This window comes from Oncorhynchus clarkii, chromosome 1, assembly GCF_045791955.1.
Source record: "Oncorhynchus clarkii lewisi isolate Uvic-CL-2024 chromosome 1, UVic_Ocla_1.0, whole genome shotgun sequence".
In the NCBI taxonomy this organism is placed as follows: Eukaryota; Metazoa; Chordata; class Actinopteri; order Salmoniformes; family Salmonidae; genus Oncorhynchus; species Oncorhynchus clarkii.
This window is the reverse complement of record NC_092147.1, coordinates 2301564-2327066: the sequence shown is the minus strand read 5'-3', so window position 1 is coordinate 2327066 and position 25503 is coordinate 2301564. Positions and strand designations below refer to the sequence as shown.

General features: G+C 58.0%; 1 pseudogene; it reads left to right on the top strand.

Annotated features, from left to right (window-relative positions):
* The window catches only part of LOC139414628 (cyclic nucleotide-gated channel cone photoreceptor subunit alpha-like), a 63937-nt pseudogene extending 45573 nt beyond the window's left edge, over positions 1-18364 (top strand).
* The last annotated feature ends 7139 nt before the right edge of the window (positions 18365-25503 follow it).

The following is a 25503-nucleotide window of genomic DNA, read 5'->3' as shown; positions in this document are numbered from 1 at the left end:
ACCAGTGGGGCTGGGCTGGGAAGACCATGGGGGGCTTGGAAGACCGGTGGGGCTGGGATGAGAAGACCGGTGGGGCTGGGATGTGAAGACCGGTGGGGCTGGGGTGGGAAGACCAGTGGGGCTGGGAAGGCCGGTGGGCCTGGGATGAGAAGACCGGTGGGGCTGGGATGTGAAGACCAGTGGGGCTGGGATGAGAAGACCGGTGGGGCTGGGATGTGAAGACCGGTGGGGCTGGGATGTGAAGACCGGTCGGGCTGGGATGGGAAGACCAGTGGGGCTGGGGTGGGAAGACCGGTGGGGCTGGGATGTGAAGACCGGTGGGGCTTTGGTGGGAAGACCAGTGGGGCTGGGATGGGAAGACCGGTGGAGCTGGGATGGGAAGACCGGTGGGGCTGGGATGTGAAGACCGGGGGGGCTGGGAAGACCGGTGGGGCTGGGGTGGGAAGACCGGTGGGGCTGGGATGGGAAGACCAGTGGGGCTGGGGTGGGAAGACCAGTGGGGCTGGGGTGGGAAGACCGGTGGGGCTGGGATGTGAAGACCGGTGGGGCTGGGGTGGGAAGACCAGTGGGGCTGGGATATGAAGACCAGTGGGGCTGGGATGTGAAGACCAGTGGGGCTGGAAAGACCCGTGGGGCTGGGATGGGAAGACCAGTGGGGCTGGGCTGCGAAGACCGGTGGGGCTTGGATGAGAAGACCGGTGGGGCTGGGATGTGAAGACCGGTGGGGCTGGGATGTGAAGACCAGTGGGGCTGGTCTGGGAAGACCAGTGGGGCTGGGAAGGCCGGTGGGGCTGGGATGAGAAGACCGGTGGGGCTGGGATGTGAAGACCGGTGGGGCTGGGCTGGGAAGACCAGTGGGGCTGGGAAGGCCGGTGGGGCTGGGATGAGAAGACCGGTGGGGCTGGGATGTGAAGACCGGTGGGGCAGGGATGTGAAGACCGGTGGGGCTGGGATGTGAAGACCGGGGGGGCTGGGAAGACCGGTGGGACTGGGGTGGGAAGACCGGTGGGGCTGGGATGGGAAGACCGGTGGGGCTGGGATGTGAAGACCGGTGGGGCTGGGATGTGAAGAACGGTGGGGCTGGGATGTGAAGACCAGTGGGGCTGGGATGTGAAGACCAGTGGGGCTGTGATGTGAAGACCAGTGGGGCTGGGATGTGAAGACCAGTGGGGCTGGGATGTGAAGACCAGTGGGGCTGGGATGTGAAGACCAGTGGGGCTGGGCTGGGAAGACCAGTGGGGCTGGGCTGGGAAGACCGGTGGGGCTGGGATGAGAAGACCAGTGGGGCTGGGATGTGAAGACCGGTGGGGCTGGGATGTGAAGACCGGTGGGGCTGGAGTGGGAAGACCAGTGGGGCTGGGATTGGATGACCGGTGGGGCTGGGAAGACCAGTGGGGCTGGGATGGGAAGACCAGTGGAGCTGGGATGTGAAGACCGGTGGGGCTGGGATGAGAAGACCGGTGGGGCTGGGATGTGAAGACCGGGGAGGCTGGGAAGACCGGTGGGGCTGGGGTGGGAAGACCGGTGGGGCTGGGATGAGAAGACCGGTGGGGATGGGGTGGGATGACCAGTGGGGCTGGGATGTGAAGACCGGTGGGGCTGGGATGTGAAGACCGGTGGGGCTGGGGTGGGAAGACCGGTGGGGCTGTGATGTGAAGACCAGTGGGGCCGGGATGGGAAGACCAGTGGGGCTGGGAAGACCGGTGGGGCTGGGATGGGAAGACCGTTGGGGCTGGGGTGGGAAGACTAGTGGGGCTGGGGTGGGAAGACCGGTGGGGCTGGGATGTGAAGACCGGTGGGGCTGGGGTGGGAAGACGGGTGGGGCTGGGATGTGAAGACCAGTGGGGCTGGGATGTGAAGACCAGTAGGGCTGGGATGTGAAGACCGGTGGGGCTGGGGTGGGAAGACCGGTGGGGCTGGGATGTGAAGACCGGTGGGGCTGGGGTGGGAAGACCAGTGGGGCTGGGATATGAAGACCAGTGGGGCTGGGATGTGAAGACCAGTGGGGCTGGAAAGACCCGTGGGGCTGGGATGGGAAGACCAGTGGGGCTGGGCTGCGAAGACCGGTGGGGCTTGGATGAGAAGACCGGTGGGGCTGGGATGTGAAGACCGGTGGGGCTGGGGTGGGAAGACCAGTGGGGCTGGGATGTGAAGACCAGTGGGGCTGGGATGTGAAGATCAGTGGGGCTGGGAAGACCGGTGGGGCTGGGATGGGAAGACCAGTGTGGCTGGGCTGGGAAGACCGTTGGGGCTTGGATGAGAAGACCGGTGGGGCTGTGATGTGAAGACCGGTGGGGCTGGGCTGGGAAGACCAGTGGGGCTGGGCTGGGAAGACCGGTGGGGCTGGGATGAGAAGACCAGTGGGGCTGGGATGTGAAGACCGGTGGGGCTGGGATGTGAAGACCGGTGGGGCTGGAGTGGGAAGACCAGTGGGGCTGGGATTGGATGACCGGTGGGGCTGGGAAGACCAGTGGGGCTGGGATGGGAAGACCAGTGGAGCTGGGATGTGAAGACCGGTGGGGCTGGGATGAGAAGACCGGTGGGGATGGGGTGGGATGACCAGTGGGGATGGGGTGGGATGACCAGTGGGGCTGGGATGTGAAGACCGGTGGGGCTGGGATGTGAAGACCGGTGGGGCTGGGGTGGGAAGACCGGTGGGGCTGTGATGTGAAGACCAGTGGGGCCGGGATGGGAAGACCAGTGGGGCTGGGAAGACCGGTGGGGCTGGGATGGGAAGACCGTTGGGGCTGGGGTGGGAAGACCAGTGGGGCTGGGGTGGGAAGACCGGTGGGGCTGGGATGTGAAGACCGGTGGGGCTGGGGTGGGAAGACGGGTGGGGCTGGGATGTGAAGACCAGTGGGGCTGGGATGTGAAGACCAGTAGGGCTGGGATGTGAAGACCGGTGGGGCTGGGGTGGGAAGACCGGTGGGGCTGGGATGTGAAGACCGGTGGGGCTGGGGTGGGAAGACCGGTGGGGCTGGGATGGGAAGACCGGTGGGGCTGGGATGTGAAGATCGGGGGGGCTGGGAAAACCGGTGGGGCTGGGATGGGAAGACCGGTGGGGCTGGGATGTGAAGACCAGAGGGGCTGGGATGTGAAGACCAGTGGGGCTCGGATGTGAAGACCAGTGGGGCTGGGATGTGAAGACCAGTGGGGCTGGGATGTGAAGACCAGTGGGGCTGGGCTGGGAAGACCAGTGGGGCTGGGCTGGGAAGACCGGTGGGGCTGGGATGAGAAGACCGGTGGGGCTGGGATGTGAAGACCGGTGGGGCTGGGATGTGAAGACCGGTGGGGCTGGGATGTGAAGACCGGTGGGGCTGAAGACCGGTGGGGCTGGGATGTGAAGACCGGTGGGGCTGGGGTGGGAAGACCGGTGGGGCTGGGATGTGAAGACCGGTGGGGCTGGGGTGGGAAGACCGGTGGGGCTGGGGTGGGAAGACCGGTGGTGCTGGGATGTGAAGACCGGTGGGGCTGTGGTGGGAAGACCAGTGGAGCTGGGATGGGAAGACCGGTGGGGCTGGGATGTGATGACCGGGGGGGCTGGGAAGACCGGTGGGGCTGGGGTGGGAAGACCGGTGGGGCTGGGGTGGGAAGACCGGTGGGGCTGGGATTGGAAGACCGGTGGGGCTGGGGTGGGAAGACCAGTGGGGCTGGGATGTGAAGACCAGTGGGGCTGGGATGTGAAGACCAGTAGGGCTGGGATGTGAAGACCGGTGGGGCTGGGGTGGGAAGACCGGTGGGGCTGGGATGTGAAGACCGGTGGGGCTGGGGTGGGAAGACCAGTGGGGCTGGGATATGAAGACCAGTGGGGCTGGGATGTGAAGACCAGTGGGGCTGGGAAGACCGGTGGGGCTGGGATGGGAAGACCAGTGGGGCTGGGCTGCGAAGACCGGTGGGGCTTGGATGAGAAGACCGGTGGGGCTGGGATGTGAAGACCGGTGGGGCTGGGATGTGAAGACCGGTGGGGCTGGGGTGGGAAGACCAGTGGGGCTGGGATGTGAAGACCAGTGGGGCTGGGATGTGAAGACCAGTGGGGCTGGGAAGACCGGTGGGGCTGGGATGGGAAGACCAGTGTGGCTGGGCTGGGAAGACCGGTGGGGCTTGGATGAGAAGACCGGTGGGGCTGGGATGTGAAGACCGGTGGGGCTGGGATGTGAAGACCGGTGGGGCTGGGTTGGGAAGACCAGTGGAGCTGGGATGGGAAGACCGGTGGTGCTGGGATGTGAAGATCGGGGGGGCTGGGAAAACCGGTGGGGCTGGGATGTGAAGACCGGGGGGGCTGGGAAGACCGGTGGGGCTGGGGTGGGAAGACCGGTGGGGCTGGGATGGGAAGACCAGTGGGGCTGGGCTGCGAAGACCGGTGGGGCTTGGATGAGAAGACCGGTGGGGCTGGGATGTGAAGACCGGTGGGGCTGGGGTGGGAAGACCAGTGGGGCTGGGATGTGAAGACCAGTGGGGCTGGGATGTGAAGACCAGTGGGGCTGGGAAGACCGGTGGGGCTGGGATGGGAAGACCAGTGTGGCTGGGCTGGGAAGACCGGTGGGGCTTGGATGAGAAGACCGGTGGGGCTGGGATGTGAAGACCGGTGGGGCTGGGATGTGAAGACCAGTGGAGCTGGGATGGGAAGACCGGTGGTGCTGGGATGTGAAGATCGGGGGGGCTGGGAAAACCGGTGGGGCTGGGATGTGAAGACCGGGGGGGCTGGGAAGACCGGTGGGGCTGGGGTGGGAAGACCGGTGGGGCTGGGATGGGAAGACCGGTGGGGCTGGGATGTGAAGATCGGGGGGGCTGGGATGGGAAGACCGGTGGGGCTGGGATGTGAAGATCGGGGGGGCTGGGAAAACCGGTGGGGCTGGGATGGGAAGACCGGTGGGGCTGGGATGTGAAGACCAGAGGGGCTGGGATGTGAAGACCAGTGGGGCTCGGATGTGAAGACCAGTGGGGCTGGGATGTGAAGACCAGTGGGGCTGGGATGTGAAGACCAGTGGGGCTGGGCTGGGAAGACCAGTGGGGCTGGGCTGGGAAGACCGGTGGGGCTGGGATGAGAAGACCGGTGGGGCTGGGATGTGAAGACCGGTGGGGCTGGGATGTGAAGACCGGTGGGGCTGGGATGTGAAGACCGGTGGGGCTGAAGACCGGTGGGGCTGGGATGTGAAGACCGGTGGGGCTGGGGTGGGAAGACCGGTGGGGCTGGGATGTGAAGACCGGTGGGGCTGGGGTGGGAAGACTGGTGGGGCTGGGGTGGGAAGACCGGTGGTGCTGGGATGTGAAGACCGGTGGGGCTGTGGTGGGAAGACCAGTGGAGCTGGGATGGGAAGACCGGTGGGGCTGGGATGTGATGACCGGGGGGGCTGGGAAGACCGGTGGGGCTGGGGTGGGAAGACCGGTGGGGCTGGGGTGGGAAGACCGGTGGGGCTGGGATTGGAAGACCGGTGGGGCTGGGGTGGGAAGACCAGTGGGGCTGGGATGTGAAGACCAGTGGGGCTGGGATGTGAAGACCAGTAGGGCTGGGATGTGAAGACCGGTGGGGCTGGGGTGGGAAGACCGGTGGGGCTGGGATGTGAAGACCGGTGGGGCTGGGGTGGGAAGACCAGTGGGGCTGGGATATGAAGACCAATGGGGCTGGGATGTGAAGACCAGTGGGGCTGGGAAGACCGGTGGGGCTGGGATGGGAAGACCAGTGGGGCTGGGCTGCGAAGACCGGTGGGGCTTGGATGAGAAGACCGGTGGGGCTGGGATGTGAAGACCGGTGGGGCTGGGGTGGGAAGACCAGTGGGGCTGGGATGTGAAGACCAGTGGGGCTGGGATGTGAAGACCAGTGGGGCTGGGAAGACCGGTGGGGCTGGGATGGGAAGACCAGTGTGGCTGGGCTGGGAAGACCGGTGGGGCTTGGATGAGAAGACCGGTGGGGCTGGGATGTGAAGACCGGTGGGGCTGGGATGTGAAGACCGGTGGGGCTGGGATGTGAAGACCGGTGGGGCTGGGTTGGGAAGACCAGTGGAGCTGGGATGGGAAGACCGGTGGGGCTGGGATGTGAAGATCGGGGGGGCTGGGAAAACCGGTGGGGCTGGGATGTGAAGACCGGGGGGGCCGGGAAGACCGGTGGGGCTGGGGTGGGAAGACCGGTGGGGCTGGGATGGGAAGACCGGTGGGGCTGGGATGTGAAGACCAGAGGGGCTGGGATGTGAAGACCAGTGGGGCTCGGATGTGAAGACCAGTGGGGCTGGGATGTGAAGACCAGTGGGGCTGGGATGTGAAGACCAGTGGGGCTGGGCTGGGAAGACCAGTGGGGCTGGGCTGGGAAGACGGGTGGGGCTGGGATGAGAAGACTGGTGGGGCTGGGATGTGAAGACCGGTGGGGCTGGGATGTGAAGACCGGTGGGGCTGGGGTGGGAAGACCGGTGGGGCTGGGATGTGAAGACCGGTGGGGCTGGGGTGGGAAGACCGGTGGGGCTGGGGTGGGAAGACCAGTAGGGCTGGGATGTGAAGACCGGTGGGGCTGGGGTGGGAAGACCGGTGGGGCTGGGATGTGAAGACCGGTGGGGCTGGGGTGGGAAGACCAGTGGGGCTGGGATATGAAGACCAGTGGGGCTGGGATGTGAAGACCAGTGGGGCTGGGAAGACCGGTGGGGCTGGGATGGGAAGACCAGTGGGGCTGGGCTGCGAAGACCGGTGGGGCTTGGATGAGAAGACCGGTGGGGCTGGGATGTGAAGACCGGTGGGGCTGGGTTGGGAAGACCAGTGGAGCTGGGATGGGAAGACCGGTGGGGCTGGGATGTGAAGATCGGGGGGGCTGGGAAAACCGGTGGGGCTGGGATGTGAAGACCGGGGGGGCCGGGAAGACCGGTGGGGCTGGGGTGGGAAGACCGGTGGGGCTGGGATGGGAAGACCGGTGGGGCTGGGATGTGAAGACCAGAGGGGCTGGGATGTGAAGACCAGTGGGGCTCGGATGTGAAGACCAGTGGGGCTGGGATGTGAAGACCAGTGGGGCTGGGATGTGAAGACCTGTGGGGCTGGGCTGGGAAGACCAGTGGGGCTGGGCTGGGAAGACGGGTGGGGCTGGGATGAGAAGACTGGTGGGGCTGGGATGTGAAGACCGGTGGGGCTGGGATGTGAAGACCGGTGGGGCTGGGGTGGGAAGACCGGTGGGGCTGGGATGTGAAGACCGGTGGGGCTGGGGTGGGAAGACCGGTGGGGCTGGGGTGGGAAGACCAGTAGGGCTGGGATGTGAAGACCGGTGGGGCTGGGGTGGGAAGACCGGTGGGGCTGGGATGTGAAGACCGGTGGGGCTGGGGTGGGAAGACCAGTGGGGCTGGGATATGAAGACCAGTGGGGCTGGGATGTGAAGACCAGTGGGGCTGGGAAGACCGGTGGGGCTGGGATGGGAAGACCAGTGGGGCTGGGCTGCGAAGACCGGTGGGGCTTGGATGAGAAGACCGGTGGGGCTGGGATGTGAAGACCGGTGGGGCTGGGGTGGGAAGACCAGTGGGGCTGGGATGTGAAGACCAGTGGGGCTGGGATGTGAAGACCAGTGGGGCTGGGAAGACCGGTGGGGCTGGGATGGGAAGACCAGTGTGGCTGGGCTGGGAAGACCGGTGGGGCTTGGATGAGAAGACCGGTGGGGCTGGGATGTGAAGACCGGTGGGGCTGGGATGTGAAGACCGGTGGGGCTGGGTTGGGAAGACCAGTGGAGCTGGGATGGGAAGACCGGTGGTGCTGGGATGTGAAGATCGGGGGGGCTGGGAAAACCGGTGGGGCTGGGATGTGAAGACCGGGGGGGCTGGGGCTGGGGCTGGGGTGGGAAGACCGGTGGGGCTGGGATGGGAAGACCGGTGGGGCTGGGATGTGAAGATCGGGGGGGCTGGGAAAACCGGTGGGGCTGGGATGGGAAGACCGGTGGGGCTGGGATGTGAAGACCAGAGGGGCTGGGATGAAGACCGGGGGCTGGGTGAAGACCAGTGGGGCTGGGATGTGAAGACCAGTGGGGCTGGGATGTGAAGACCAGTGGGGCTGGGCTGGGAAGACCAGTGGGGCTGGGCTGGGAAGACCGGTGGGGCTGGGATGAGAAGACCGGTGGGGCTGGGATGTGAAGACCGGTGGGGCTGGGATGTGAAGACCGGTGGGGCTGAAGACCGGTGGGGCTGGGATGTGAAGACCGGTGGGGCTGGGGTGGGAAGACCGGTGGGGCTGGGATGTGAAGACCGGTGGGGCTGGGGTGGGAAGACCGGGGGGCTGGGATGTGAAGACCAAGACCAGTGGAGCTGGGATGGGAAGACTGGGTGATGACCGGGGGGGCTGGGAAGACCGGTGGGGCTGGGGTGGGAAGACCGGTGGGGCTGGGGTGGGATGGGGCTGGGATTGGAAGACCGGTGGGGCTGGGGTGGGAGACCAGTGGGGCTGGGATGTGAAGACCAGTGGGGCTGGGATGTGAAGACCAGTAGGGCTGGGATGTGAAGACCGGTGGGGCTGGGGCTGGGGTGGGAAGACCAGTGGGGCTGGGAAGAAGACCAGTGGGGCTGGGATGGGACCAGTGGGGCTGGGAAGACCGGTGGGGCTGGGATGGGAAGACCAGTGGGGCTGGGCTGCGAAGACCGGTGGGGCTTGGATGAGAAGACCGGTGGGGCTGGGATGTGAAGACCGGTGGGGCTGGGGTGGGAAGACCAGTGGGAAGACCGGGGGGGCTGGGATGGGGCTGGGATGAAGACCGGTGGGGCTTGGATGAGAAGACCGGTGGGGCTGGGATGTGAAGACCGGTGGGGCTGGGATGTGAAGACCGGTGGGGCTGGGATGTGAAGACCGGTGGGGCTGGGTTGGGAAGACCAGTGGAGCTGGGGCCGGTGGGGCTGGGATGTGAAGACCAGTGGGGCTGGGAAGACCGGTGGGGCTGGGATGGGAAGACCAGTGTGGCTGGGCTGGGAAGACCGGTGGGGCTGGGAGAAGACCGGTGGGGCTGGGATGTGAAGACCGGTGGGGCTGGGATGTGAAGACCGGTGGGGCTGGGTTGGGAAGACCAGTGGAGCTGGGATGGGAAGACCGGTGGTGCTGGGATGTGAAGACGGGGGGGCTGGGAAAACCGGTGGGGCTGGGATGTGAAGACCGGGGGGGCTGGGAAGACCGGTGGGGCTGGGGTGGGAAGACCGGTGGGGCTGGGAAAGACCGGTGGGGCTGGGATGTGAAGATCGGGGGGGCTGGGATGGGATGGGAAGACCGGTGGGGCTGGGATGTGAAGACCAGAGGGGCTGGGGTGAAGACCAGTGGGATGTGAAGACCGGTGGGGCTGGGATGTGAAGACCAGTGGGGCTGGGCTGGGAAGACCAGTGGGGCTGGGCTGCCGGTGGGGCTGGGAAGACCGGTGGGGCTGGGATGTGAAGACCGGTGGGGCTGGGATGTGAAGACCGGTGGGGCTGAAGACCGGTGGGGCTGGGATGTGAAGACCGGTGGGGCTGGGGTGGGAAGACCGGTGGGGCTGGGATGTGAAGACCGGTGGGGCTGGGGTGGGAAGACCGGTGGGGCCGGTGGGCTGGGATGTGAAGACCGGTGGGGCTGTGGTGGGAAGACCAGTGGAGCTGGGATGGGAAGACCGGTGGGGCTGGGATGTGATGACCGGTGGGGCTGGGAAGACCGGTGGGGCTGGGGTGGGAAGACCGGTGGGGCTGGGGTGGGAAGACCGGTGGGGCTGGGATGTGAAAGACCGGTGGGGCTGGGATGTGAAGAAGACCCGGTGGGGCTGGGGTGGGAAGACCGGTGGGGCTGGGATGTGGGGTGGGGCTGGGGTGGGAATATGACCGGTGGGGCTGGGATGTGAAGACCAGTGGGGCTGGGAAGACCGGTGGGGCTGGGATGGGAAGACCAGTGGGGCTGGGCTGCGAAGACCGGTGGGGAAGACCGGTGGGGCTGGGATGTGAAGACCAGTGGGAAGACCAGTGTGGGGGCTGGGAAGACCGGTGGGGCTTGGATGAGAAGACCGGTGGGGCTGGGATGTGAAGACCGGTGGGGCTGGGATGTGAAGACCGGTGGGGCTGGGATGTGAAGACCGGTGGGGCTGGGTTGGGAAGACCGGTGGGGCTGGGATGGGAAGACCGGTGGGGCTGGGATGTGAAGACCGGGGGGGCTGGGAAAACCGGTGGGGCTGGGATGTGAAGACCGGGGGGGCTGGGAAGACCGGTGGGGCTGGGGTGGGAAGACCGGTGGGGCTGGGATGGGAAGACCGGTGAAAGACCAGTGGGGCTGGGGTGGGAAGACCAGTGGGGCTGGGTGAAGACCGGTGGGGCTGGGATGTGAAGACCGGTGGGGCTGGGATGTGAAGACCAGTGGGGCTGGGCTGGGAAGACCAGTGGGGCTGGGATGGGAAGACGGGTGGGGCTGGGATGGAAGACTGGTGGGGCTGGGATGTGAAGACCGGTGGGGCTGGGATGTGAACCGACCGGTGGGGCTGGGATGTGAAGACCGGTGGGGCTGGGATGTGAAGACCGGTGGGGCTGGGATGGGAAGACCGGTGGGGCTGGGATGTGAAGACCGGTGGGGCTGGGAAGACCGGTGGGGCTGGGGTGGGAAGTGGGGCTGGGGTGGGAAGACCGGTGGGGCTGGGATGGGAAGACCAGTGGGGCTGGGATGTGAAGACCAGTGGGGCTGGGATGTGAAGACCAGTGGGGCTGGGATGTGAAGACCAGTGGGGATGAGATGTGAAGACCAGTGGGGCTGGGCTGGGAAGACCGGTGGGGCTGGGAAGGCCGGTGGGATGAGAAGACCGGTGGGGCTGGGATGTGAAGACCGGTGGGGCTGGGATGTGAAGACCGGGGGGGCTGGGAAGACCGGTGGGGCTGGGAGACCGGTGGGGCTGGGATGTGAAGACCGGTGGGGACCGGTGGGGCTGGGATGTGAAGACCGGTGGGGCTGGGGCTTGGGAAGACCAGTGGGGCTGGGATGGGAAGACCGGTGGGGCTGGGATGTGAAGATCGGGGGGGCTGGGAAAACCGGTGGGGCTGGGATGTGAAGACCGGGGGGGCTGGGAAGACCGGTGGGGCTGAAGACCGGTGGGGCTGGGATGTGAAGACCAGAGGGGCTGGGATGTGAAGACCAGTGGGGCTCGGATGTGAAGACCAGTGGGATGTGAAGACCAGTGGGGCTGGGATGTGAAGACCAGTGGGGCTGGGCTGGGAAGACCAGTGGGGCTGGGCTGGAAGACCGGTGGGGCTGGGATGGGGCTGGGATGTGAAGAAGACCGGTGGGGCTGGGATGTGAAGACCGGTGGGGCTGGGATGGGGCTGGGATGTGAAGACCAGTGGGGCTGGGATGTGAAGACCAGTGGGGCTGGGGTGGGAAGACCGACCGGTGGGGCTGGCCGGTGGGGCTGGGATGGGAAGACCGGTGGGGCTGGGGTGGGAAGACCAGTGGGGCTGGGATGTGAAGACCAAGACCGGTGGGGGGGCTGGGAAGACCGATGTGGGGCTGGGAAAGACCGGGGGTGTGAAGACCGGCGGGGCTGGGATGTGAAGACCGGCGGGGGCTGGGAAGACCGGTGGGATGGGAAGACTGGGATGGGGCTGGGGTGGGAAGACGGGTGGGGCTGGGGTGGGAAGACGGGTGGGGCTGGGATGTGAAGACCGGTGGGGCTGGGGTGGGAAGACCGGTGGGGCTGGGAAGACCGGTGGGGCTGGGGTGGGGCTGGGGTGGGAAAGACCGGTGGGGCTGGGATTGGAAGACCGGTGGGGCTGGGACCAGTGCCGGGGGGGCTGGGGAAGTGGGGCTGGGATGGGAAGACCGGTGGGGCTGGGGTGGGAAGACCAGTGGGGCTGGGATGTGAAGACCAGTGGGGCTGGGATGTGAAGACCAGTGGGGCTGGGATGTGAAGACCAGTGCTGGGGCTGGGATGTGAAGACCGATGGGGCTGGGGTGGGAAGACCGGCGGGGCTGGGGTGGGAAAACCGGCGGGGCTGGGGTGTGAAGACCGGCGGTGCTGGGCTGGGGTGTGAAGACCGGCGGGGCTGGGATGTGAAGACCGGCGGGGGCTGGGATGTGGGGCGGGGGCTGGGAAAGACCTGGTGGGGACGGGTGGGGCTGGGGTGGGAAGACGGGTGGGGCTGGGGTGGGAAGACGGGTGGGGCTGGGATGTGAAGACTGGTGGGGCTGGGATGTGAAGACCGGTGGGGCTGGGATGTGAAGACCGGTGGGGCTGGGATGTGAAGACCAGTGGGGCTGGGGTGGGAAGACCGGTGGGGCTGGGAAGACCGGTGGGAAGACCGGTGGGGCTGGGATGGGAAGACCGGTGGGGCTGGGGTGGGAAGACCGGTGGGGCCGGTGGGGCTGGGAAAGACCAGTGGTGGGGCTGGGATGGGGCTGAAGACCGGTGGGGCTGGGATGTGAAGACCAGTGGGGCTTGGATGTGAAGACCAGTGGGGCTGGGAAGACCGGTGGGGCTGGGAAGACCGGTGGGGCTGGGGTGGGAAGACCGGTGGGGCTGGGGTGGGAAGACCGGTGGGGCTGGGATGTGAAGACCGGTGGGGCTGGGATGTGAAGACCAGTGGGGCTGGGGTGGGAAGACCGGGGGGGCTGGGAAGACCGGTGGGGCTGGGAAGACCGGTGGTGCTGGGATGTGAAGACCGGTGGGGCTGGGGAGGGAAGACCAGTGGAGCTGGGATGTGAAGACCGGTGGGGCTGGGATGGGGCTGAAGACCGGTGGGGCTGGGATGTGAAGACCGGTGGGGCTGGGAAGACCGGTGGGGCTGGGGTGGGAAGACCGGTGGGGCTGGGGTGGGAAGACCGGTGGGGCTGGGATTGGAAGACCGGTGGGGCTGGGGTGGGAAGACCAGTGGGGCTGGGATGTGAAGACCAGTGGGGCTTGGATGTGAAGACCAGTGGGGCTGGGGTGAAGACCAGTGGGGCTGGGATTGGAAGACCGGTGGGGCTGGGGTGGGAAGACTGGGGTGGGAAGACCAGTGGGGCTGGGGTGGGAAGACCAGTTGGGCTGGGATGGGAAGACCGGTGGAGCTGGGATGGGAAGACCGGTGGGGCTGGGATGTGAAGACCGGGGGGGCTGGGAAGACCGGTGGGGCTGGGGTGGGAAGACCGGTGGGGCTGGGGTGGGAAGACCGGTGGGGCTGGGATGGGAAGACCGGTGGGGCTGGGGTGGGAAGACCAGTGGGGCTGGGATGTGAAGACCGGTGGGGCTGGGATGTGAAGACCGGTAGGGCTGGGATGTGAAGACCGGTGGGGCTGGGGTGGGAAGACCGGTGGGGCTGGGATGTGAAGACCGGTGGGGCTGGGGTGGGAAGACCAGTGGGGCTGGGATGTGAAGACCGGTGGGGCTGGGGTGGGAAGACCAGTGGGGCTGGGATATGAAGACCAGTGGGGCTGGGATGTTAAGACCAGTGGGGCTGGGAAGACCGGTGGGGCTGGGATGGGAAGACCAGTGGGGCTGGGCTGCGAAGACCGGTGGGGCTTGGATGAGAAGACCGGTGGGGCTGGGATGTGAAGACCGGTGGGGCTGGGGTGGGAAGACCAGTGGGGCTGGGATGTGAAGACCAGTGGGGCTGGGATGTGAAGACCAGTGGGGCTGGGAAGACCGGTGGGGCTGGGATGGGAAGACCAGTGTGGCTGGGCTGGGAAGACCGGTGGGGCTTGGATGAGAAGACCGGTGGGGCTGGGATGTGAAGACCGGTGGGGCTGGGATGTGAAGACCGGTGGGGCTGGGGTGGGAAGACCGGTGGTGCTGGGATGTGAAGACCGGTGGGGCTGGGGTGGGAAGACCGGTGGGGCTGGGATGTGAAGACTGGGAAGACCGGTGGGGCTGGGGTGGGAAGACCGGTGGGGCTGGGATGGGAAGACCGGTGGGCTGGGATGCTGGGGCTGGGGTGGGAAGACCAGTGGGGCTGGGAAGACCAGTGGGGCTGGGATGCTGGGGCTGGGGTGGGAAGACCGGGGGGGCTGGGAAGACCGGTGGGGCTGGGGTGGGAAGACCGGTGGGGCTGGGAAAGACCGGTGGGGCTGGGGTGGGAAGACCAGGTGGGGCTGGGATGTGAAGAAGACCAGTGGGGCTGGGATGTGAAGAACAGAAGACCGGTGGGGCTGGGCTGGGAATGTGGGGCTGGGCTGGGAATGCCGGAAGACCGGTGGGGCTGGGATGTGAAGACCGGTGGGGCTGGGATGGGAAGACGGGTGGGAAGACGGGTGGGGCTGGGGTGGGAAGACGGGTGGGGCTGGGAAGACGGGTGGGGCTGGGATGTGAAGACCTGGGATGTGGGGCTGGGATGTGAAGACCGGCGGGGCTGGGATGTGGGGCTGGGATGTGAAGACCAGTGGGGCTGTGGGGCTGGGAAAACCGGTGGGAAGACCGGGGGGGCTGGGAAGTGGGGCTGGGGTGGGAAGACCGGTGGGGCTGAAGACCGGTGGGGCTGGGATGTGAAGACCAGAGGGGCTGGGATGTGAAGACCAGTGGGGCTGGGATGTGAAGACCAGTGGGGCTGGGATGTGAAGACCAGTGGGGCTGGGATGTGAAGACCAGTGGGGCTGGGCTGGGAAGACCAGTGGGGCTGGGCTGGGAAGACCGGTGGGGCTGGGATGAGAAGACTGGTGGGGCTGGGATGTGAAGACCGGTGGGGCTGGGATGTGAAGACCGGTGGGGCTGGGGTGGGAAGACCGGTGGGGCTGGGATGTGAAGACCGGTGGGGCTGGGGTGGGAAGACCGGTGGGGCTGGGGTGGGAAGACCGGTGGTGCTGGGATGTGAAGACCGGTGGGGCTGGGGTGGGAAGACCGGTGGAGCTGGGATGTGAAGACCGGGGGGGCTGGGAAGACCGGTGGGGCTGGGGTGGGAAGACCGGTGGGGCTGGGATGGGAAGACCGGTGGGGCTGGGATGGGAAGACCGGTGGGGCTGGGGTGGGAAGACCAGTGGGGCTGGGATGTGAAGACCAGTGGGGCTGGGATGTGAAGACCAGTGGGGCTGGGGTGGGAAGACCGGGGGGGCTGGGAAGACCGGTGGGGCTGGGGTGGGAAGACCGGTGGGGCTGGGGTGGGAAGACCGGTGGGGCTGGGATGGGAAGACCGGTGGGGCTGGGGTGGGAAGACCAGTGGGGCTGGGATGTGAAGACCAGTGGGGCTGGGATGTGAAGACCAGTGGGGCTGGGATGTGAAGACCAGTGGGGCTGGGATGTGAAGAACAGTGGGGCTGGGCTGGGAAGACCGGTGGGGCTGGGCTGGGAATGCCGGTGGGGCTGGGCTGGGAAGGCCGGTGGGGCTGGGATGTGAAGACCGATGGGGCTGGGGTGGGAAGACCGGCGGGGGCTGGGATGGGAAGACGGGTGGGGCTGGGGTGGGAAGACGGGTGGGGCTGGGGTGGGAAGACGGGTGGGGCTGGGATGGGAAGACGGGTGGGGCTGGGGTGGGAAGACGGGTGGGGCTGGGGTGGGAAGACGGGTGGGGCTGGGGTGGGGCTGGGGTGGGAAGACGGGTGGGGCTGGGATGTGAAGACTGGTGTGGCTGGGATGTGAAGACCGGTGGGGCTGGGATGTGAAGACCGGTGGGGCTGGGATGTGAAGACCGGCGGGGCTGGGATGTGAAGACCAGTGGGGCTGGGATGTGAAGACCGGTGGGGCTGAGATGGGAAGACCGGTGGGGCTGGGGTGGGAAGACCGGTGGGGCTGGGATGTGAAGACCGGTGGGGCTGGGATGGGAAGACCGTTGGGGCTGGGGTGGGAAGACCGTTGGGGCTGGGGTGGGAAGACCAGTGGGGCTGGGATGGGAAGACCGGTGGGGCTGGGATGGGAAGACCGGTGGGGCTGGGGTGGGAAGACCGGTGGGGCTGGGGTGGGAAGACCAGTGGGGCTGGGAAGACCAGTGGGGCTGGGAAGACCGGTGGGGCTGGGAAGACCGGTGGGGCTGGGAAGACCGGTGGGGATTTGATCAACGTTAGTAGGGGTGTCTTTGATCATTTGTGATTTGTCAAGCAAGAGAGGCAGTAGACACTTTCATGCAGTCAAAATTAATTTACTCTTGTTTTTGATTTTCACTAATTACATTTTCTCTTCATTATCTTAAAAGGTTATTTGGAACAGGGGCTGCTTGTGAAAGACAAACAAAAGCTTCTAGACAAATACAGACAAACGGCACAGTTCAAATGGGACGTCATTTCAATGATACCCACAGACCTGCTTTTTCTGAAAGTGGGCATCAACAACCCCGAGCTCAGACTGAACCGACTCGCAAAGATGAACCGCCTCTTTGAGTACTTTGACCGCACTGAAACCAGAACCAGCTTCCCCAACGTTTTCCGAATCAGCAACCTGGTACTTTACATCCTGATCATCATCCACTGGAATGCCTGCATCTTCTTCGCCATCTCCAAGATCATCGGGTTCGGGTCCGACACCTGGGTGTACCCAAACATCAGTCACCCTGAGCACGGCCGCCTTTCCAGGAAGTACATCTACTGTCTCTATTGGTCGACCCTGACCCTGACCACCATCGGAGAAACCCCGCCCCCCGTCAGGGACTTTGAGTACCTCTTCGTGGTCGCCGACTTCCTCATCGGCGTGCTGATTTTCGCCACCATTGTCGGTAATGTTGGCGCCATGATCTCCAACATGAACAAAAACCGTGCGGACTTCCAGGCTAAGATCGACTCCATCAAGCAATACATGCAGTTCCGTAAGGTCTCCAAGGATCTGGAGGCCAGGGTCATCAAGTGGTTTGACTACCTCTGGACGGAGAAGAAGACCTGCGATGAGAAGGAGGTGCTGAAGAACCTGCCGGACAAGCTGAAGGCCGAGATTGCCATCGACGTCCATCTGGATACCCTGAAGAAAGTGAAAATCTTCCAGGAATGCGAGGCTGGGCTGCTTATTGAGTTGGTGATGAAGCTGCAGCCTCAGGTGTTCTCCCCAGGAGATTACATCTGTAAGAAGGGAGACATCGGCAGAGAGATGTACATCATTAAGGAAGGGAAGCTGGCTGTGGTTGCGGAAGACGGGGTGACACAGTGGTGTGTGCTCAGCGACGGAGCGTACTTTGGAGATATCAGTATCCTAGGCATCAAGGGTTCCAAAGCTGGTAACAGGAGAACGGCCAACATCAGGAGCGTGGGTTACTCTGACCTCTTCGCTCTGTCGAAAGATGATCTCATGGAGGCTCTCACCGAGTATCCCGAAGCCAAGAAGATCCTGGAAGAGAAGGGAAAGGCTACGCTGATGAAGGACAACATGATCGATGAGGAAATCGCTAATGCAGGTGCCGACCCCAAGGACATGGAGGAGAAGATCCTCAGGCTGGAGAGTAATATGGAAATCATGACGTCCAAGTTGGCCAAGATCATGGCTGAGTTCACATCCGGCCAGGGCAAGATTAAACAGAGGATCACCGACATGGAGTCAACAGTGAAGTCGGTCCGGCCCGAGGATATATCTGAGGTGGTGGCCGACAAGTAGACCAAATAGGCACACGACACAATGTATTTACCCAGAGACTTTAGGAACCTTTCACACTGGGCAATGCAGAGTAAAAGGACGAAGCCAACTCAACGTGTTTCAATAGGGAAGGTGCGTCGGAGTGGTAGAGGTGAAGGCGTACCAGGGTGCGTGAAGTTATACAAAACGTGGCATTCCTCCGTTAGCTCTGTGTGGGATGTGTTGCCAGTGTGTGTGAGCCCTTACAGTTAACACAGAGATGTTCTTTTTGGTTTCAAAAAAACAATACATAAAACAGTAGATAGTTTGATACTTTTTGACTGTTCGTATTTATACATCATATGTACATTATCAACCGCATATTATGTACCTTCTTATTGAGTAAAAATGCACCTCTAAATATGTGTCAAATGTCAATATGTTCATATCCAGTTTATGCATTGGATACAGCTTTCCATATGCAGTGACTGAGAAGTTACAGACTTGTGCATCTCCAAAATCAGAATCATGGCATGGAACTGGTTTCGAGACACTCGTTGGGGCAGTAAGAGAGCCGGGTCGATTCAATTCCAGTCCATTCAGAGATTGTACATTCACATTTATATTCCAATTTCAATACTCTTCAATGCTTTACAATTAGTAAAATTTTGAATTGTAATCGTAATTTGGTTTACTTTCTGAATTGAAATGGAATCGAACCCAACCCTGGTAAAGAGACCAACTCTTTGTACAGGACATTTTCATAATATAGCCTTTAGTGGTTTTGGAAATGTATTCTTTATTTTTCAAATGTTATGAGTCTAGTTGAATGAAGTGCTTCACAGAGAATATTATAATTTAGTATTATTGATCATCTGTCAATGTGTATGAATGTGGCATGCATGAAACATATTCTAATTGATTCTATTTCTATGGCGACTACAGTCCATAAACGGTGTATTTTACAACGGAGGTTATTATCCCATTTGATAACTTCAGATTTACAATTTAAGTTATGTAAACTTGACCAAAATATTAGTGTACCTCAAATATGCACAAATCACAAGACCAGACTGTCATCAAAAAACGTGCATTTGATCTGCTGTGATCTACAATATAAATATGAAATGTGCAATGGTATGTATTAGCAAGTGTTCACTTCCAACCAAAATATTAAATTAATAATGAAAACCAAATGTTATTGTGTGTGTTCTATGTCTTTATAGTGACCGACAAATGTTCCTGTACATTGTAGTTTATCACTTATATTATAGCTTTGGCTCATATTGTAGTCTGTCTACAAATAGTCAAACAATAGCCCACCAATAGACCACCTATAGCCCACCAATAGTCCATCTATAGCCCACCAATAGTCCATCTATAGCCCACCAATAGTCCATCTATAGTTGGGTTGGGGCGGCAGGGTAGCCTGGTGGTTAGAGGGTTGGGGCGGCAGGGTAGCCTGGTGGTTAGAGGGTTGGGGCGGCAGGGTAGCCTGGTGGTTAGAGGGTTGGGGCGGCAGGTAGCCTGGTGGTTAGAGCGTTGGGGCGGCAGGTTGGCCTGGTGGTTAGAGTGTAGGGGTGGCAGGGTAGCCTAGTGGTTAGAGCATTGGGGCGGCAGGGTAGCCTAGTGGTTAGAGCGTTGGGGCGGCAGGGTAGCCTGGTGGTTAGAGCATTGGGGTGGCAGGGTAGCCTGGTGGTTAGAGTGTAGGGGTGGCAGGGTAGCCTAGTGGTTAGAGTGTAGGGGTGGCAGGGTAGCCTGGTGGTTAGAGTGTTGGGGTGGCAGGTAGCCTGGTGGTTAGAGCGTTGGGGCGGCAGGGTAGCCTAGTGGTTAGAGCGTTGGGGCGGCAGGGTAGCCTGGTGGTTAGAGCGTTGGGGTGGCAGGGTAGCCTGGTGGTTAGAGCGTTGGGGCGGCAGGGTAGCCTGGTGGTTAGAGTGTAGGGGCGGCAGGGTAGCCTGGTGGATAGAGCGTTGGGGCGGCAGGGTAGCCTGGTGGTTAGAGCGTTGGGGCGGCAGGGTAGCCTGCTGGTTAGAGGGTTGGGGTGGCAGGGTAGCCTGGTGGTTAGAGCGTTGGGGTGGCAGGGTAGCCTAGTGGTTAGAGTGTTGGGGTGGCAGGGTAGCCTGGCGGTTAGAGCGTTGGGGTGGCAGGGTAGCCTGGTGGTTAGAGCGTTGGGGCGGCAGGGTAGCCTAGTGGTTAGAGCGTTGGGGCGGCAGGGCAGCCTAGTGGTTAGAGCGTTGGGGTGGCAGGGTAGCCTAGTGGTTAGAGCGTTGGGGCGGCAGGGTAGCCTAGTGGTTAGAGCGTTGGATTAGTAACCGAAAGTTTGCAAGATCGAATCCCCGAGCTGACAACGTAAAAATGTGTCGTTCTGCCCCTGAACAAGGCAACCCACTGTTCCAAGGCCGTCATTGTAAACAAGAATTTGTTGTTAACTGACTTGCCCGGTAAGCTGATTGCAGTTGTTATGCGGATAGACGTCGGCTCAATACCCTGATGGCATATCTAGAACCAGACTACAAGACTGTGATGGCCCAGATGGAGAAATTGTACAATGATTGCTCTGCAAGTACAAAGTGCGTTAACAACAGATTGTTGGACTTCTATGAACACGCTGTCATATATCACTGCAACGACCTTGATACCTTGATGAGAAGTACTGACCACTGAGAACATGGAGGAAAGGAAGACAACAGAGAACCTAAATCGGCGTTAATACCATTGTTGCTGAGTGGGTCGGGGACAGCAGTAAGGTGAGCGCCGTCTAGCTGGTAAGTGGTCGAGACAACGTTACATTGAAATGAATTGCCCCCTAGTGGTCATAGGCGATCATATCTGAATTTTGAATTCACGTTATCCTATGATTTTATTACAAATGATTAAATGAGAGAGAAGAAAAAAATCTGGTTAAACCTTAAGGACTTTTTCACATTTGTCACATCCCCTAAAATTATTCGCAAGAGCTGTATATATACAATCCAGAGAGGAACCTTTGCCTGGAAAAACATACCGTTTTCAGTGTCTGAGCCCACTTGAGTCGATTACAATAGCCACAACATCAAAAAAACGTGTAACTGGATGCATTTTTGTCTGGCAGGCCCATACAGCACTGAATGAGGGCAAATTTGACATGGAAAGCTGGCATGGTGCTCGAGAATTTCTCTGCATGGCTTAATGGGTCACTGTTAATTCCTGACCTTTGACTAAGTGTGTTCTGAGCCTTAAGCAGGCAGGTCTGTGACACCATGTAAAAGCTGCTGCTTAGATGACACAGCCACCGGAGATGAAAACGTTATCTGGGGCCGGAAGAAGAGCATCATGGGATTTGAACTTTGACCTTAAACAGTTTCTTCTCCGGTGGCTTACAGACTTCACAGTCACACATTTGAATGTATTAAAGATTCCCATTAGCTGCTGCTCATCCTGATGAACACAGTTACAGAATATCACAACAAATTAAACAATACATCCTACAGCACATTATTACACCACTACATCACCAACAATACAACACATTATTACACCACTACATCACCCACAATACAACACATTATTACACCACTACATCACATTATTACACCACTACAACACCTACAATACAACACAACTACATCACATTATTACACCACTACATCACCTACAATACAACACATTATTACACCACTACATCACCCACAATACAACACATTATTACACCACTACATCACCAACAATACAACACATTATTACACAACTACATCACCCACAATACAACACATTATACGCCACTACATCACCAACAATACAACACATTATTACACCACTACAACACATTTTTACACCACTACATCACCTACAATACAACACATTACACCACTACATCACATTATTACGGCACTACATCACCTACAATACAACACATTATTACACCACTACATCACCTACAATACAACACATTATTACGCCACTACATCACCTACAATACAACACATTATTACACCACTACATCACCGACAATACAACACATTACACAACTACATCACATTATTACACCACTACATCACATAGGAAATACAACACATTACACCACTACATCACCTACAATACAACACATTATTACGCCACTACATCACCTACAATACAACACATTACCGAACTACATCACATTATTACACCACTACATCACATTATTACGCCACTACATCACCTACAATACAACACATTACACCACTACATCACATTATTACCCCACTACATCACCTACAATACAACACATTATTACGCCACTACATCACCTACAATACAACACATTACACAACTACATCACATTATTACGCCACTACATCACCTACAATACAAAACATTACACCACTACATCACATTATTACACCACTACATCACATTATTACGCCACTACATCACATTTTTACACCACTACATCACATTATTACACCACTACATCACATTATTACACCACTACATCACATTATTACACCACTACATCACATTATTACGCCACTACATCACATTATTACGCCACTACATCACATTATTACGCCACTACATCACCTACAATACAACACATTATTACGCCACTACATCACCTACAATACAACACATTACACAACTACATCACATTATTACGCCACTACATCCCCTACAATACAACACATTATTACACAACTACATCACATTATTACACCACTACAACACCTACAATACAACACAACTACATCACATTATTACACCACTACATCACCTACAATACAACACATTATTACACCACTACATCACCTACAATACAACACATTATTACGCCACTACATCACCTACAATACAACACATTATTACACCATTACATATCTACAATACAACACATTATTACACCACTACATCACATTATTACACCACTATATCACATTATTACACCACTACATCACCTACAATACAACACATTATTACGCCACTACATCACCAACAATACAACACATTATTACACCACTACATCACATTATTACACCACTACATCACATTATTACACCACTACATTACATTATTACACCACTACATCACATTATTACACCAATACATCACATTATTACACCACTACATCACATTATTACGCCACTACATCACCTACAATACATCACATTATTACACCACTACATCACATTATTACACCACTATATCACATTATTACACCACTACATCACCTACAATACAACACATTATTACGCCACTACATCACCAACAATACAACACATTATTACACCACTACATCACATTATTACACCACTACATCACATTATTACACCACTACATTACATTATTACACCACTACATCACATTATTACACCAATACATCACATTATTACACCACTACATCACATTATTACGCCACTACATCACCTACAATACATCACATTATTACACCACTACAACACATTATTACACCACTATGTCACCTACAATACAACACATTACACCACATTCCACTCCAGTCATTACCACGAGCCCATCCTCCCAAATGAAGGTGCCACCAACCTCCTGTGCTGTACAGCATCCCAGTCCCACCAAATCAATCCAAAACATGAACCAAACACACACTGTTCTGAGCATGGCCGTGGCACATTAATTGGGTGCTATTATTATAGTATTATGCAAGAAAAATTTCTCCACGCCAATATTTGACTAAATCTGGGTCTGGTTAACTGGAAAGTGAGCAAAGGGTTCCAATATTTCTGGTAACATTCCCAGATTTAGCTACAAAATATTAACATCGCCCGGCACAATACACTGCAGCGATGCAAGGCAAATGATACATTTTAATGTCGAATTATGCGTTAAAATAGAATATGAACTTAAAAACATTCCATCAGGACAGAGTGTGTTCGTTTCTGTCTGAGCTGTGGCATACAATAATCAACTTTGTTTACAAAAGTCTAAAATGTTTAAACAGCAAGCTACTCAACAGATCAGAAAAGAGTTTGAATGCAGCACTACAGCCAAAAGTAGCGGCGTGGTTTCCCAAAGTGGTAGAAATACAGTGCCTTGCGAAAGTATTCGGCCCCCTTGAACTTTGCGACCTTTTGCCACATTTCAGGCTTCAAACATAAAGATATAAAACTGTATTTTTTTGTGAAGAATCAACAACAAGTGGGACACAATCATGAAGTGGAACAACATTTATTGGATATTTCAAACTTTTTTTAACAAATCAAAAACTGAAAAATTGGGCGTGCAAAATTATTCAGCCCCTTTACTTTCAGTGCAGCAAACTCTCTCCAGAAGTTCAGTGAGAATCTCTGAATGATCCAATGTTGACCTAAATGACTAATGATGATAAATACAATCCACCTGTGTGTAATCAAGTCTCCGTATAAATGCACCTGCACTGTGATAGTCTCAGAGGTCCGTTAAAAGCGCAGAGAGCATCATGAAGAACAAGGAACACACCAGGCAGGTCCGAGATACTGTTGTGAAGAAGTTTAAAGCCGGATTTGGATACAAAAAGATTTCCCAAGCTTTAAACATCCCAAGGAGCACTGTGCAAGCGATAATATTGAAATAGAAGGAGTATCAGACCACTGCAAATCTACCAAGACCTGGCCGTCCCTCTAAACGTTCAGCTCATACAAGGAGAAGACTGATCAGAGATACAGCCAAGAGGCCCATGATCACTCTGGATGAACTGCAGAGATCTACAGCTGAGGTGGGAGACTCTGTCCATAGGACAACAATCAGTCGTATATTGCACAAATCTGGCCTTTATGGAAGAGTGGCAAGAAGAAAGCCATTTCTTAAAGATATCCATAAAAAGTGTTGTTTAAAGTTTGCCACAAGCCACCTGGGAGACACACCAAACATGGTCAGATGAAACCAAAATTGAACTTTTTGGCAACAATGCAAAACGTTATGTTTGGCGTAAAAGCAACACAGCTCATCACCCTGAACACACCATCCCCACTGTCAAACATGGTGGTGGCAGCATCATGGTTTGGGCCTGCTTTTCTTCAGCAGGGACAGGGAAGATGGTTAAAATTGATGGGAAGATGGATGGAGCCAAATACAGGACCATTCTGGAAGAAAAGTCTGCAAAAGACCTGAGACTGGGACGGAGATTTGTCTTCCAACAAGACAATGATCCAAAACATAAAGCAAAATCTACAATGGAATGGTTCAAAAATAAACATATCCAGGTGTTAGAATGGCCAAGTCAAAGTCCAGACCTGAATCCAGTCGAGAATCTGAGGAAAGAACTGAAAACTGCTGTTCACAAATGCTCTCCATCCAACCTCACTGAGCTCGAGCTGTTTTGCAAGGAGGAATGGGAAAAAATTTCAGTCTCTCGATGTGCAAAACTGATAGAGACATACCCCAAGCGACTTACAGCTGTAATCGCAGCAAAAGGTGGCGCTACAAAGTATTAACTTAAGGGGGCTGAATAATTTTGCATGCCCAATTTTTCAGTTTTTGATTTGTTAAAAAAGTTTGAAATATCCAATAAATGTTGTTCCACTTCTTGATTGTGTCCCACTTGTTGTTGATTCTTCACAAAAAAATACAGTTTTATATCTTTATGTTTGAAGCCTGAAATGTGGGAAAAGGTCGCAAAGTTCAAGGGGGCCGAATACTTTCGCAAGGCACTGTATAGTCAATCATGCAACTCCATGATAGGAGGGTAGCTCTCCAGGAACAGGGTAGGAGAGATACCCTCCTGGAGGTTTTCATTCATACCCTGTTCCTGGAGAGCTACCCTCCTATCATGGAGTTGCATGATTGACTATATTTCTACCACTTTAGGAAACCACGCTGCCTTAGACATAGACACTTCATCTGAACACCCTCTTAATAATGTGTAACAGTATAACTTTAGACCGTCCCCTCGCCCATACCCGGACGAGAACCAGGGACCCTCTGCACACATCAACAACAGTCACCCACGAAGCATCGTTACCCATCGCTCCACAAAAGCCGCGGCCCTTGCAGAGCAAGGGGAACTACTACTTCAAGGTCTCAGAGCAAGTGACGTCACCGATTGAAACACTATTTAGCGCGAACACCGCTAACTAAGCTAGCCGTTTCACATCCGTTACACTCACCCCCCTTTTTACCTCCTCCTTTTCCGCAGCAACCAGTGATCCGGGTCAACAGCA